Here is a 13,936-nt window from a genome sequence, read left to right as displayed (position 1 = left end):
TCTAATGAATCCAAGCCACAAACAAGCCCCAGTTGCTCCTATTCAAGGAGTCTGATTGCATCTGGCAGTAATTGCTGAAAATCCTGAAGAGGAAACAGGGAAGGAAAGCATATTGTTTGTGGGGGTAATAGGTGAAGACCTGCCTCTCTTGACCTATAATACATTAGTGTCAGTGAACATTTGGCAGCCTTCAGATGATTAGCAATGAAGATGAATCAAGCAAAAAAAGAGGTAGAAATCTGCCTCATCTGAATCGCCAGAACTGCATAAATTTGCATGTTGATTAGCTGTTCTTTTGTCTGTGTTCCTAATTATTATGACACATTATGTCTTCATCATGCAAGATTCTGATCTGTCTTGTTCAAAATGCATGTAGAAAAAAGTACTGTTTATTGATTCAACATGTAACTTTAATTTTTATGTTTGCTTTAATTAAATACATATTTGATTGCCTTTGACTGGTGTCTCAGATTTTTTTAACTCTTATTTACTTCATTCTGTTGACAAACAAACAGGTAACCTTTCTTTATTCTCAGATCACTTGCTGATTAAAATCCTCCCCACCCCCATCCTCGTCTTCACTCACAACAACCTTTGCTTCCTTGTTAGAGCAAAGATTACCAAAAAAAAAAAGTCCTTAGGTAACAAATGAGTGATGAAGCGTGGTATCTATCTACAGCACTGAGCAGGATTGCAAGGACCTTAACGATGTTAACAATAGCAAAGAAGTGCATGTACTACAGGGTCAAGGTAATTTTCTTATACCATAGATTCATTAGCAATAAGACCAGTAAAGCACCTGGATACGCAGACCTTCTGATTCGCAGGATTAGTTACAATGGGCCAGATCCTGCCCACACATTTTTCCATTGACTTTCACAGTAGCAAGTTTAAACTCCAAAGTTCCTGACGCCCCACTCTCCCATTGACTCTCTCCCACCTGGTGCCAACAATCAGGACATTTTATCTGTTTCTGGGAACTGGGAAACTTAAAATTGACATTTCTTCCTACAAGATTTGCTCGAGTGGCTATAAGCAGCCAAATAAAATCAAAGCCAAATCAAAAAATAACATGTAATCATTTGTTGCTTTGACCTAAAACAAGTTTCCAGAAGGTTTTCTTTGTAAAAAAAAAAAAAAGCTTTAGCAAAAAAAAACCTTGGCAAATTATGATACCATTTCAGCAAAACATTTTATTCACTCCAAAACAACATAGTTTAATTTATATTTTATCTCTTTCACTTCATTTTTTTAAATAAAATGGAAGTAATTTTGAAGATTAGACGATATTTTAAGTTGAGAAATTAAAGTATTTCATTGTAGAACATGTTGGAATGTTTAGAAATGCTGAAATGAAGCAGGTTTTTTTGGCATTCTTTTACCTTTTTCCCCAAATTGAAACAATTCACTAAAAGCAGCACAAATTCATGACTCATTTTGTTTAACAGAAAACTGCATATTTTAACCAAGAACTCAGTTTCAGATTAAATATTTGACCCTCTCCTCTGCCTGCTAATATTAGTTTACCTTCATTACACATATGCTTATTATGAACTCTGACCTGTTTGTAGTGGGGCAAACAATACTTCGCTGAAATTCTTGTTTGTTAAATAAAAATAAACACAGTCAGTGTTGTAATTTGGAAAACTAAATAGCTCACAGAACTTTGCAAATAATTCTTCAGATTGTGGGTCAAATATGAGGATCATCAACTTTTACTGTCTTCCTCTAAGCATAAAAATTAGGTTTGTGGTTTTTTTTCTAAAATCTACTCCTTTGAGAAAAGTGGTGAACAGCCTATCAAATTTTCTCTAATGGCAATAGGAACATGCCAGTCAGTGTACAGATATTAATCAAAACTGTGCTGATAAAGATGCCTGAGGGTGAAAAAACCTGTATATTCAAGCAATTGATTTAGCTGTTATTTTCTTACCATTGTAGCCTTGCCAAATCAAATGAGATTTGAAACAACAATGCCTGCCGTTTTTCACAGTTAATGGCACATGATTGGCTGCAAGTGTAATCAGTTGCTTGGTACCCACTAATCATCTTGAAACACAGGTAAATGTAAATCTGTATTTGTAAGAATATAAACACGTAATTAACATGTAGCTACAGAAAAACTACTGGAACATAAAGACTTAAAGGCTTTAATATAAACCCACAAGGCATGAAGGAAAAAGTTGTTGCATATTCAGGCTATTCATGTTTATTTTCCTTCAGTACCAAGAGCATTTGGTCCCAACCTAGCGGTAAATAGTAACCACCACCCTGGACCTCCATTACAGTATTGACATCCAGAAGTAACCAAGGAGCCAAAAGAAATCTCACATATGGACATAAAGAATCATAGGGAGCTAAATCGAGGCAGCTAATAGACTTTTTCTTTTCTGTAATTACTCCTTTCCAAGGCACTTCAGCATACACTGTTCTGCACAGAGGCACTGGGCTCTGTGCTCACCTGGCCTCTGCAGCAGCCGAGCGCAGCCGGAGTCGGCTAAGTGTGCTGCAAGTCGGGGCAAAGTGCAATGGACAAACGGGTCCCGCTGGTGTGGGTGATGCGGTGCAAGCCAGCACTCCTCGCCTCTGCCCTGCAGCACTGGCCTGAGGACAGGGCGCTCACACAGTTACCAGGACCACCCTGGGGCCAGGATCATCGCTGTGCACTGCCATCATCAGTATCAGTACATACATCTACTGCGAGTATCATAGCGGACACCTGGTTCTCATTCATCGCAGGAGAGGTCATACTGATGGATGCAATGCTGTCCCCTCCCGTGGTCCTCCTCTACAACTTGATTAACAGGAGGGACCTGGCACTTCCTCATAAGTGGAACTCAACTCAGCTTCATTACGGGATCCAAAGACCAAATAGTTATATCTTCTGTAAATGCTTTCCATTCCCTCCTCCCCACCCTGTGAAAAAGCAAAGACATTCTTTTACATCTGACCAAATTTATCTTCATCTTAAAATCCTAGAAAGTGTTCTCACCCAGCTGATCAGAGGACCAGGCGTTTACCAAGGTGTTGACAGGACAGGACTTCTGGCTGCAGCGGCTGCACCTCAGAACTCCCTCTCTTTCAGTACCTGTTTGTCCTGGATTTAACCTGGCAACATTGCCTGGCTTCCTCACGCTGCCATCTGTCCAGGATTGCTCCAGAGCCCAACCCAGGAGCCTGAAGTCTTGAAAGAGGGGAGCTAGAGGGACACCAACCGAGAATTACCAACATGTTGGGAATTGACTGTCGCCCAGCCTTGAGGAAATCCACCCTGCAGACATGAGTTCTTCCTAACTAACACCCAACAGGCTTCCCAGCTCCCAAGAAAGCTGCTACAGCTGCTAGCCAAAGGGCAGCTTGGACTAAACCTGCTAGAATTGAATCTTTTAGACCTGGCACGGTCTGGATTCAAGCCAGGAAGTGGAACTGGAGCTATTCGAGTGGCATTGATGGATGATGCCCTCCTGTCAGTGGTGAGAGGGCAGACATCGATCCTCATCCTCCTTGACTTCAGCATTAACCATGAGATATTGCTGTCTTGCCTGACGGGTGGCAGAAGTCCAGGGTAATGTACTAAAATTATTTTGAGTCATTCCTGCTGGGACGCATCCTGTGACTTGGGAAAAAACATTATCTCCAGCAGTACACTCCTCTCTCCTGTGGACTCCTGATCTGTATTCTTTGCGGTGCTTCCCTGTGTCTACACAGAGCCACTAGGTGATATGGCATGGACTGAATTGCCAGAAACAGGCAGATGAAATACAGTTATACCTAAATTTCTGCATGTATATACACACACTGCTACCGCCAACATGGCAGTGGAAGAAAAGCAGCTGGTTAAATCCAAGTAAAACAGAGGTAAGACAGATGGGAGACAGGAAAGCATCTTTAGGAGCTTGTCACTTGAGTGCACTGTGCCTGGCATGAGGGTGCGTTTTCACAATTGGTGTGTTTATTTCATAATTTAGGAGTGCTCTTGGATTTACTACTAATGCTAAGTTTTCCCATAGCAGCCTTTGCAAGTAACACTTCTATTCTCTTCCATTGGCTAGGAGGCTCTCTGCCACCCTGGCAGGTGATGACCTTGTCTCCGTTATTCATGGCTGTGTCACTTCTCAGCTGGACTATAGTCATTTGAAATATGCAAGCACGCAGCATTCATGCTTAGAAAACTTCATTTACTGCTGCAATGCATCTCTTCAGTGACAAAGGCATATCAAACCTGGCATTGGGCCTGGCACCAGCTTCCCATGGAATTCCTAATTGAGTTCATGGTCTTCGTTCTTATCATCCTCATCACATCTAACACTTTGTATAAAGCTGCAGCGAAGGAAAAGTTTGACAGATTCGCTCCACTAGCCCTATGAGCTCTCTGCAGAGAGAATTATACACATCTGTCCAGAGCCCTCAGCCTGTGGATTGAACATCTTCAGGGAATGCAGACCTTCGCCAAACTTCCCCTCCATCATAAGGCATATTTCTCTGACTCGCATAAATAATAACATCAGAGACACAAAACAAGATGCTCCATTACATCCACTTCTCCCTTGGCAGGAAGGTGGGAGAGGGAATCGATGCGTGACTGATGCACGGGTCCAAGGCTTGTCATAGGGTGCAGGGAGCTGGCTGTTTTGGGGATGAGCCACGTGAGCTCACTCCCTACCAGCTCACTACTGACCTCAGCCACCAACGACCCTTTTCTAGGCCACTCTCCCTGTAAAAATCTCCTTGTTTTGCTGCATTATCCCATCAGAAGGCTCTGACAAACAGTGCAGGGTTCCTTCCTGCAGGACTTTGTCCTCAATGCCTGTTCCCCATGACAGACCCTCACTCTGCAGGTAGCACCAGTCCCACCAGCAGAGCCAAAGCCTGGTCAGCGTCGTACGGTTGGCTTGGCATGGCCCTGGCAACAGCTGCGCTCTGCCTCCCGGGGCAAGGTGGCTATCTAGGGGGAGCCGACATGCAGGGCACGCACTTGGGTCAGCAGTCCATGTCGGACCTGTCATGCCAGGGAGTTAACCTGGATCTGACCAGAAAGAAACCAAATTTGTCTCACTCAGATACTAAAGTGCATTCACTGTCTCTATTTTTATTTTATATATTGTCCCTGTTCAAATAAGGAATTTTCATTAATTCTATACCTTGCCAGTCCTCAGCATGGATATTACAATTGTTTAAACTGAAAGTTTTTACATTCTTCTCAGCATAGTAAACATGGTTTTAAAGGATGTTGGCAGGTCATTTGGCCTTTAAAATCACATGTTCTTCTCTGGAGTATGAACCTTAATCCAAATTAGACTATTTTAAATTGATTTTTCAAGTGCTGCAGTATTTTTAAAGCATTATTGTAAATCCCATCTTCAAATAGTGAGCTATCTCTAAGTCCTGCAATCTGAAAAGATCACAGCAGACAATGGTAAGATGGTAGGTCATGCTACCAGGAAGCACAAGGAAATTATTTACCGTATCAAAACTAGGAAATATAATGAAGATCTGCATAAGGGATGAAAGCACTTTGCTTAAGAGCAGTGTTTGCTGAAATTCACACTGATTAAGTTATTGTGGCAGGAGTCACTTATTAGAGGCTTCCTTATCCATAGCTAACTTACGAGTCACTCATAATGCGGCTATTCCTAAATATGTCTATATCTGGGGAATTGAGTGTTATATTGTACCTAATTTTTTGCTGTAAGTACTCTTCATCTTCAGGAAAGATTGATGCTTGTTCCATACTCAGATTTCTACCAATATAATGGTTGGTCAGAGGTATTTAATTTTCCAGTGTATTCAATTAGTACAATTCCTAATGTACACCAGAATAAAAGTATTTCTACAGTATGGCTCTACTTGCCTTGATTCTGTACTTACAGTAAGAAATCACTAACATAAAGCATCTTTCTATCAGCTGAATTACACCCACACAATGGAGGTTGTGTTAATTTAATCAGGCCTGCGTGGTCTAAGACAGATTAAGCAAAGCTTGCTTAAAGTGACTGCAGCTACCTGCTTATGATCTTCCTTGGGGAGAGGGATCCCCAAAGCCACCACCAGCACCCGTGGCACAGGTCTCTGCTGTGAAAACCAAAGAAGAAGCAGATACTCTTTGAACAGATCCAGCAAAAGTAGTTGGCAGAGAAGCTAAAAGTCACAACAGGTTGTGTTTGACCATGAATGTTTTTCCAACCCTAACAGCCTTTCTAAGATTTCAGTGAACTGGTTTTTTTAAAAGTTCCAGTTAGCTGGAGCATTTTCAAGTATTTTTGTTAGTGTGACTTGCTGAAATTTCAAAATCAAATGAGAGGAAAAAAAGGACTTTTCCTCGCAAAGGTGACGAGACTCATGTTGAAACTTTTGAAAGCAGGAGTTGGCCATAAAGTTTGCCAAATATGATCTACCCATTCAAAAGAAGAAAGTGCGGGGTCTGGGGTAAATGGCGTTTCCTCACCTTCCCATATTCCTGCATAAGGGCCTTACCTGGCTTTATCCCGCTGTCAGTCTGTCGAAATCACACCACCTCCCACTCCTCTCTTTTCCCAGAGCCTGGAACAGATCAGAGAATATGTGGCTGCTTTATTCTCGCTATAACCATTATTACTTTGTTCCCAAGGCAAGGAGAGACCTCCGAAAACACCTGGCATAGGCCATGCCCTGCCGCCCCCGGCCCTGAGGCGGCCGGAGGGGCCCTCACCTCCTCCAGGGGCCGTGGCCCCCACGGGCTGGAGACAAGCTGGGGGGGTTCACCCGCACCCACCCTCCTTTTCTGAAGTTTTGGGAGGAAAGGGAAAAACACAAACCTGAAATTACCTCAGGAGCCGACAAGCATAAATGCCACAGGGAGCTGTGTGGACGTCGGCCATTGTGGCTTTAAACATGGACTCTGGCAGAGAGCAGCTGACACGCTCTGAGGGACAGAGGGACAGAGTTACAGACAGAAATATATACCGGTAAGTGGTTGGCAAATTCCTTGAAAGCGGAGGATTTTGGGGGCACTTCAGCTCTTCTCCTCTCGTGGGTCCCTGGCGGGAGGGTTACCTCAGCAGGCCGCAGCTGTGCCCCCTGGGCAGGAGGGAGACGCGCGGTGGCGGCTCGGCTCCTGCCGTCGGCGGTGGGGCTGTCTCTGAGAGGAACACCGCTTTTGGGGACAGATTATTGTTCCTCATATTCCTTTGTTTGCCATTGTAATCTCCGCAGTCATTCTCCTTGATAAACAAACAAGTGAAAAGATGCAATGAGGTGTAAGAATAGATTTGCACAGGGCAGGCAACTGAACATTTAATTTATTTACCTCTCCTAACAGATACCTGGGGTGACATTTATTAATAAATGGCATTATCAGGTGTCTGATATGTAGCTCACAGAAATTAATTACCCAGCCCATGGTAAAACCATAACAAGCCTGCAGTGCTGTAACATTTGTGCTAATTGAAAATGAGATAAGTGCTGTGGGTGCAATTTGCATTCAATGCAGTGTATTAATTATCTTCAGTTCTCTTCATGATAAATATACCTGACTGAACCACTCTGCTAATTTACTGGGTAATAGAGTCATAAGTGGATTCCCTTAGGTGACCAACTACAGGCATTGGGCTCTCTGCAGCATCAAGGCCTTCCTCTTTTCCAAGCACTTGAACGGGCTAGCAAACACGGTAAGCTTTTCTCGCAGGCTGCCTTGGAAGTACATGGAGGGCAATTCTTTTTGTGACCACACGGCTGCTCGGTACGAAATTAGGAAACAACACCCCCTCACCCCAAGACTTCTGTACTTTGGAAAGTTGAAGAGGAGGCAGTTTGCCTCCGTCGATGGCACGCTGTGACATTTGATGGCAGCTCCATGAGGAAAGGCCTTTCCCCCTCTGCTCTTCATCCTCCGCCCCCATTCATTTCACAGTCAGATTATCGTGGGATTTAATTACATTTTGTGTGAAATATAAATTCATTGGCTCTTGTAATACCCGTAATGATCAGGAAAATTCAGATTTAAAGATACTGTGTAGTTCCAGTAGATTAAGGCACTAATTGTTCTGCTCTCACCAACTATGATTTATGTGGGGATCAGGTTTGTCCTGGTTTCGGCTGGGATAGGGTTAAATTTCTTCCTAGTGCTGTGTTTTGGATTTAGTACGAGAAGAATGTTGATAACACACTGATGTTTTCAGTTGTTGCTAAGTGCCCTCCTAGTCCAAGGACAGCTCCCGAGCCTACTGACTGAGCTAGGTACACAAGATGGGAGGGAACATAATCAGGACAGCCAGCCCAGCTGGCTAATGGGGTATTCCATACCATGTGACGTCATGCTCAGTATATGAAGGGTAGGCGTGATCCAGGAAGTACCGATCGCTACTTGGTTATCGGTCAGCGCGGGTGGTGAGCAATTGCATTGTGCATCACTCATTTTGTATATTTTATCATTATCATTATTATTTTCCCTTTTTTTTCCCTGTTCTATTAAACTGTCTTTATCTCAACCCACGAGTTTTTCTCACTCTTACCCTTCCGATTCTCTCCCCGTCCCGCTGGGGGTGGGGGGAGTGAGTGAGCGGCTGCGTGGTATTTGGCTGCCTGCCAGGTTAAACCACGACAGGTTACAAAACCAATATGTGCTCGAGTTAAAGCTCTGTGGTACCATACAATTAGGACTAAAGCTTTTTGTAAATGGGCCCAATAATGCAAAAAGCTCTTCGCTAATCCTGGTCTTTTTAATTCAGAGATCACGCATTGTCTAAGGCAACCGCTTATACTGTACGCAACCACTGTCCTTTATTCACCCTCCTCCTCTGTAGCTTGGGTATCTGAATTTGCCACTAACCTTGGACATGCTGTTACTAATTTCAGGGTAGGTGATGGCAATGCAAGGAGATCAGGGCCAGCGCTTTGCTGTGCTGCCCCCAGAGCAGCCTGGGCACGTTGTGACTGAGAGGTGATATCTGCCTCCCTCGGTTTGCCTTCACTTTGCAGGCTGCGGATGGGGTCAGCTTTTGGGCTCTGCTGTCAAGTAAGCAGACATCCGGGGCAGCAGACGGATGGAGGTGACAGTCACTCTCGCAGCTGAAGGGGCCAGGAGGTGGTGAGCAAACACCTCAGCCCCAGGAACAGGCAGTCACGGCCCGACTGGCTGCATGGCAGCCCTGCCGGCAGGCAGAAGGGGCGGCAGCAGAGGAGGGGGGACAGGCTCTGCTCCCCTTCATCCCGTCTACCCCACAGCCAGAGGCACTTTGTTATCTTCATGCGGCCGGGTGCTTTTCCATCATTTTGTCCTTATCCGTGGGGTGCTAAAATTCAGGTTAGCTTTCCCTGCTGAGCATTACCAGGACAGCTCTCCACCACTCTCCATCAAGTATACCCAGTGTATTCCGCATGTTGTGAACGTGTGCTCACGGGGCAGGAGGAGGCATTGGATGGGCATGCAGTCAGTGTGCCAGAGCAACTAAAAGGTGAGAAAGATCAATTCAATGCCAGAAGAATCAGTTTGCTTTTTCAAAAGAGCATCTAAGTGCAAAAGAGCTGGAGAGAAGGTGCACGTCTGCCAAAGACATGTTCACGTGTTCCTTTTAAAACAGAGAAGGCTCTCCAAGCTCTTACCCCGTCTGTTTCTAAACACAACAACTGCAAATACAAGTCAGTTTCCCAAAACATTTTGTGTGGCTGCCCAAATACTCTTTGCTTCTTGAGTTTGGTCATTTTAATACAAAAGGAACACTGTAACATTTTAGAGCTATTTTTAACGTGCTGATATGATCTGTGCTGGAGACCTTAGCAGTGACATCTACAAAGGCATCAATTATATCTCCCCATCCCTTTTCTCTTTCTCTGGTAAGGAATTCTTTGGAAAGATAAAACCAAAGAAATCTTATTTCTTAGAAAACAGGGGGGGTTAGCAGAGCAGTATCACTTGGCTCAGATGATAGCCAAAAATCAGAATCCTTATTTTTCCCATTCAGTGGGCAGAGGGAAGGAAAATCTGGTGTAGTACTGGTTCTCCCAACCCAAAGCTTTCCTGAAATCACTATGAAGACAGCAGGGCCTACCTGATGAAAAGGGATCTTGTGGTGTACTGGGGTGGTTCCTCAGCCCAGAGCGAAGGCAGGGTTATCCCACCCAAACCAGAGCTGTCTGACCCCATTGACATCTGGAAACAAGCAGGCATGGGGCAACATGCACTGCAGCCACCTTTACTTTACCATCCACCCCTTTTTATCCCCCAGGCCCAAGCTGGGCTTCTCTCAGCTGTAACTCCCCATATGGGCTACAAATTCTTTTTCTAAAGGAAGAAAAAGCCCAGTGGGTCAGGGGAGCTATGGCACATCTGCAGGGATGGACCAAGGACCCCCAGCGCAGATGACCGAGCCGGCATCCCTAGCAAAAGGGGCTGCAACACCTGCATCCCTCGCCACCGCACAGCGCACCTGCATCTCTCACCCCCATGCAGGCCACCAGCAGCTTCAGCAGTGTCGCAGCAGATCCTGGTGCGAGCGGGGCGGCTGCTGCCATGTGCTGCAAGGGTGTCAGCGGGCCCCATCCCGTGGGCAAACAGGACACAGCAGAGCACAGACACACAGCTTGCCCAGGGGTGCCCAGCAGGCTGTGGCAGGACTAAAGCAAAACCCCGCTCTCCTGCACCCTGGCTTTGTGCTCAATGTACTAGGCCCTGCTGCCTTTGCACAAGTGCAGTGGCTAAAACACTTTCCTGCTCTTTCAGGAAAGCCAGCGCTGCATAAAATAGGATGTGAGGTGCAACAGAAAAAGTGGGGGGGGAAACATGAACAAAAAAGTCTTAACCTTTTGCGTGAGGCACACATTTGCTAAATAGAATCCTAATGGCACTATTGTAGCTAAAAACAGAGACTTGAAAATGCTGTATACATTATTATGCTTATTATCTACCAACTGCAAGAATGCTGTGCTAAAACTAACTCAAAACACCTCAGGTAAGGTAATTGCTACTAATGGATTTGAAGTGTGCAAAATTGAGAGTTATTACACAGACATCACATTCTCGACTTGGTGAAGCTGTTGGATATTGTAGTTACCAGCTCACTCATCTCTCGATTGGGGAGAGATTTGAGGAAAAGGGCAAGCTCTCATTCAGCACTGGAAGGAAAATTCAACAACACAATATTACAGCAGCCTGTTTGCACCTCTGTGGTTAAGATGGGGTCAGTGCTTGCTTTCTAAACCACTGCTTCAGAAAAACATCTACAAAAATTTGCTCCAGTAGTAAATCTCTTAGGAAAGATGTGAAAGTAAACTTTGCATTTGTAAACTTTTGCAACTTGTAGGTCTAAAGGAAAGAATGGGACAGGAGCCTGCAAAATTATTCTATATGAGGGGAGCCAAGACTCCAAGTGACATATGCTGATGCAAATTAAGGCCTGGCTCTTCAAGATATCCTAACCCACTATAAAGCCCCACTGCCTAAAGACAGAAGGCTATCTTAATAGACCACCTCCTATGTAGGGGGGCATCTGCAGGTCAAGGATTGTGAATCTGAACTTTGCCAAAGCCCAGGTGTGTTTGAAACAAGATACTTGATTCACCTGCTTGAAAAATCCTATATAACAAAATATATCTAATACATTTAGTTTGTTTGATATCTTGGCTTTCAGGGAGGGCAGGATTCATTTTTTAAATGAGTGACTCTGGATAAAGATCCATGATTCCAAACACCAATTTAGCTGTTTGTAGCTACATCAGCAGCCTCCCAGTTATCCTCAAAACAAGTGGCTCCCAGGAATTTTCCTCTCTTTCATGAAAACTAAAAATAAACACCAGTAGAGCAAATGCTTTTCTAATCTTTGAGAAGTTAGGATAAGGTCATTTCTTATTTTAGTTATAAGACCAAAGCTATGAATTGGTGTTTGGATAAAATTATGTAAACTATTGTCATTTCAGTTAATATGCAGAACAAATATGTGGCCAGTACCTAATAAGTTTCAGTTCCTTCTGATTATCTTGGGGGAAAGAAATTTAAAAGGCCGTGTATGAACGGGATTAAAGCAATCTCTATCCGAGTAAAGAAAGCACAAAGAAATTTGAACTCACAGCTGCAACCGAAGGCAATGGGAGCTGTGCTTTGAACAGATAACAAGCTAAGTCCTCTGAAAAATCAGACCTTGCATCTCAGATTGGGAACTTAAAATTAGGGAATACTTTTGTACTTAATCTCTTTCTGCCTCAGTTCTTCACCATGAAATGGGGATAATACTACCACCCAATGCCTCACTGCAGTGCAGTGAAAATAAGTTCATTAATGTTTATGAAACATTCAGTTACCATAGTGATGAGTTCTATAGAAAAGCCCATGTGGAAATTAATATTTCTGTCTTCAGAGCAGGGTTTGAATAGAACACATTTAGTAAGGCCTGGGGCCACACAATGAGGAGAAGAGAAAACAGTAAATAACTTGCCATTGAAAAATAAAAACAATAATCAAATCAAAATGGCCTGTTAAACAAAATAATTTTTATAGAAATTTTTCTTTTTGGTAAAAGTTACTTGGTAAAAAATCCAAGTTTTTTTGCATTTAACTTTCACTCCTCTGGTTTTCTGCTTTTGTCTTCCTAGCATGGGGGAGAGATTATTCAAAGAATCTGGAAACCACTATCTTCCAGTTTTCAAAGATCAAACTTTTTACCAGTTTGCTTTGGCAAAAAACTGAAAATTAGTGACACTGGTGACCCCAAGATACCCAAATGGGGTTCCTGAACAATCCTAACCTGTTCAATCCGGCAATTCTTCTCATCGTTCACAAGTCAGTTTGCAGAGGGAGTGATGAGTTTCGTATTTTGAACCGTAAAACCAGACACTTGGTTTGGGTTGGTTGCTTGCATATCAGGTTCTGGTTGGAGCCGTGATACCATCATGGCAATCAACACAACTAATCTCTGAATTTGCGTCATTAACATCTTGGTAACAAGTAAATCACAGACAAGCACAAACTTACTTTGTGTAACCTGTGCAGATAAATATGAAGATGGGAAGACACCCCATTCTAAGAAGAGAGATGACTCTGGCAGGAGAAGAGTTTTACCAATTACCAAGCAGGAGAAGAGTTTTACCCCAAGGCCAACAGCAGGTTCCTATGGCAGGCGCTGGGTGACCCACAGCAAGCACAGGTCAGGGACAAGCTCGCCTGGGACTACGCTTTCCACCATTTCAGGAGCCATGTCGAAACTAGAACCCCATTTTTTCCCCTTCAAATTGTTTTGCAGTCAAAAAGGTGGTCTTTCCTTTAGGAGAGAACTTTTGCCAAAAAACAAGGAAGAAAAATCTGAATTCCCCATCAGAATACACCTACCTTTCATTGAAATCGATTATTCAGGTCTTTCTCCCTCTTCTCGGCTTTAGTCTTTGCTCTCTTAAACATTTCTGCCGTTGTATCCAACAGAAATATAGTGGGAGAGTCTTCTGTAGCTGCTTTATTTTCATTTGTCAACCATGCTTTTCTGAAGAATGAAGTTTCAAAATGTTACAGAATGACAAGATTGAAGTGGGGAGAATAAACTGCTGGAATTATTTATCGTGTTCATTTATTGAATTTGATGCCAAGCTGGGTTGCTTACCTGCTTTTTCTTTCCGATGGGTAACACTGTTGTCCTGTTAATAACTATGATTAATAGTTCTAAAATACAGAATAACAGAGTTAATAGAATATATTTCTAATGCTCTTACAATAGGAAGTAGAGGAACCTGTTCACTCATGCTGAACTTCCGCAAAACAGACACCCCAAGGTGCGTGCCTACAGTTGCCATGAAACCCTGCTTAGCCTTACTTAGCCTTACTGGGAGGTGCCTCTGCCCCCTTCATCAGCGCAGGGTGGCTCTCCCAGCGTACACCAACTGCTGTGCAGCTTAGCCCAGGAGCCAGCACTCCAGGCAAAAGATAATATTTCTAGTTAAGCACAGTGTCAAATGGGCTTGTGCAATCCACAGTCACAAA

At 43.7% G+C, this 13,936-nt stretch overlaps 1 long non-coding RNA gene across 3 annotated transcripts in view; it reads right to left on the bottom strand.

Moving 5' to 3' along the window:
- Positions 1 to 13,436, bottom strand: part of LOC142080885 (uncharacterized) — a 49,342-nt gene extending 35,906 nt beyond the window's left edge. For 2 of the 3 annotated variants that reach the window (XR_012673152.1, XR_012673151.1), the window contains exons 1-6: positions 13,295 to 13,436; positions 8,807 to 9,424; positions 7,033 to 7,199; positions 6,805 to 6,901; positions 6,475 to 6,540; positions 6,004 to 6,072 (exon numbers count right to left, since the gene is read on the bottom strand). This is a non-coding gene — a long non-coding RNA (uncharacterized LOC142080885). The remainder of the gene's footprint in view (positions 1 to 6,003; positions 6,073 to 6,474; positions 6,541 to 6,804; positions 6,902 to 7,032; positions 7,200 to 8,806; positions 9,425 to 13,294) is intronic. The other variant, XR_012673153.1, reaches the window with a different exon arrangement.
- Between the last annotated feature and the right edge of the window lie 500 nt (positions 13,437 to 13,936).

This window comes from Calonectris borealis, chromosome 3, assembly GCF_964195595.1.
Source record: "Calonectris borealis chromosome 3, bCalBor7.hap1.2, whole genome shotgun sequence".
NCBI lineage: Eukaryota > Metazoa > Chordata > Aves > Procellariiformes > Procellariidae > Calonectris > Calonectris borealis.
The sequence above is the reverse complement of the archived record's forward strand: the minus strand, read 5'-3'. Positions and strand labels throughout refer to the sequence as shown.